Below are 2,644 nucleotides of genomic sequence, written 5' to 3'. Positions count from 1 at the left end.
CAGACAAAGTAGGATCCGTATCCGAATCATCTATAAAATCACTTTTATTACTCTTATCAGGTGTTAAAGACGTTTTTGAAGCTACAATTGGTGATACCTCCACAGCTGATGCTACAACAGGTGATACCGTGATAGCTAATGATGTAACTGGTGATACCACGAGTGATGATGGTGATGCATTTAAATTTTTTGCTTCATCTTCAGCACAAATTTCCATTTTTCTTTGTTGAGCAGTTAACACAGCTTCTTTTGCGGTTGCTTCCATTACTTTTTCAAGCAACAATAGACCCCGACCCTTCATCATCTGCCAAATAACATAAAATATTCAATTTCATTCACTAATACTGCATTATCTCAAAAAATTATGTTAGATCTTCTTGTAAATAAATTCAAAAACCAATTTTCAAAAGTATTCTTTTAGTTTAGATTATAATAATAGCCTTTTATTCCTAAACGTAGGGTTACAAGAGATCCCTAAGTTCGGTGTGCCTTTTGGCATAAGCCTCCTCCAATTCCTTGTAGTGGTTTACTTTAGGGTGTTTCGAATTATAATGTTCTGATTTAAATGGAGGGTGTTTGTCTTCTTCCCCTACGGTGACAAGCCGGCTTGGGGTGCAGTTTATGAGTGTTGTGTTTGGTAATGGTTGTTGGGGTGGTTTGGATCCGGGTGTCGCATATTAGTTTTTTGAGAGATTAGATAATGAAGTTGATCTCCCGCGCTCTACATAGTTCAGTATATTTGGTCTGATTATTTCCTTTCTCGCAGTTTTAGAGGGGGTTTTGTTCATGGTGGTCAATGTACTTACGGTGTCACCTGCATTGACTTTCTTTTGAGAGGAAATTAAGAATGGTAAAATTATATTTGAACTAGCAATTCAGATTCTTCGTAGTTAAGTGAATGAAGCCACTTGGTAATTAATGTTTTATTTTCGAATAATAATTTAGGGTAAATATCAAGGATGCTATTAAGTTTTTTGTATAGCTGACTAGACAGATAAGAAAATTGGCGGTCTGAGAATTAGGTTTAAAGACATTTATTCTCATAACAGACAATAGTCACTTACATGAGAACTTATATACTAAAGATACAATTTATCACGTCGTGGGTCTTTGAAGAGCTTCAAGGATCAATTAGCGAAATAGAACTTGGGTGGACTTTCATTTAAGCAGGTAACTGGGATCACACAAGAGATGGTCTTTAAGTCTAAATTTAAATATTGCCAGGATGTCTGTACTTTTTATATTTTGTGGAAGTCTATTATACCACTGCACTCCCCCAACGCTCAATGTTTTTTTACCGCTATTGGTTCTAAACTTAGGTACAATAAGATTGTGAGGGCGTCGTGCACAGCGCTTCTGAATTTGATTTATTATAGTGAAAGTAATGTTAGTGTGTACTGTGCATATAGTTATTTAGAATTTTGTAGATTAATAAGCTGGTATTGTACTGAAATAATTGTTTTATATTCATGAGGTGTGTTTCACACACACAGAATTTGGTTTTACATTGAGATATAATACACACTAGGTCCTTCCTACGCCTTTCCAGAAGTGCTTGGTTAAAGTGCATTAGAGTATGTTTTCTAAGGATACATCTAAAGATGAACAATTGTCAGATGGTGAGAAGATTGGTTGAATTGTATAAATCAAAAGTTGAATAGGTACGCTTCTTGGAAAACATCACCTTCAGCAGAGCTCTTTGCGTTCTCTCCAAGGTAATTAATTTCGTTTTATAAGCATCACTCCACACTGGAATGTAATAGATCCGAATAGATTGGGCTAAGGCTTTGTAGATAGTGATCAAAAGATTCCGATCACAGACGTCTTAACTTTTTAAATATCCATATAACTTTGCTAGTCCGATCTGAAAGTTTGTCTATCTGCATGTACGAATTGAGGTTGTGATCTATGTGAACTCCCAAATACTTTATACAGTTCACACGAGAAATAAATGAGCAGTTGCAAGACATAATAGATTTGTTGCAAGTATGTAATTGGAGAGATAGTGAAGAAAGCTTCGTAACCAGTAAGAAACCTCTGCCATACCCGATTCAGAGATATCCTTAACCTGTTACCAAGTTTTAGCGTAGAATAACAGGGCTGTATCATCTGCGTAAGAGAAGATGTTGCAACCAGTTAGCTGAAGTTCACAAAGGGCATTGAAATATAAAAGAAAGAGTGTAGGACCTAAGACACTGCCTTGAGGTACACCGTAAGTTACATAAGAGTCATCACTTACAAAGGATCCAATTTTCACTCGTTGTTTCCTATCTTTAAGTTAGCTAGTGAACATTTCCAAGGGGATTCCTCTAATACCGTAAGTCTCAAGACAGCTTAAAAGGATGGGGATAGAGACTGTATCAAAGGCTTTGTCAATATCTAAAAATACTTCGATACATTTTTGTCCATTGTCTAGAAGACTAACCAGTTTATCAGTTAATGCAGAAACAGCATTAAATTAAACAGCAACATTAAATTGTCAAATGTTTGCTTATGGTCAGGTGCAGACTCCCACGCTGAGACAAAGTGTTGTCTAGAAGACTAACCAGTTTATCAGTTAATGCAGAAACAGCATTAAATTAAACAGCAACACTAAATTGTCAAATGTTTGCTTATGGTCAGGTGCAGACTCCCACGCTGAGAC

The sequence above is a fragment of the Pieris napi genome, chromosome 18, assembly GCF_905475465.1.
Source record: "Pieris napi chromosome 18, ilPieNapi1.2, whole genome shotgun sequence".
Lineage (NCBI taxonomy): Eukaryota > Metazoa > Arthropoda > Insecta > Lepidoptera > Pieridae > Pieris > Pieris napi.
Note: the sequence above shows the minus strand (reverse complement) of the source record.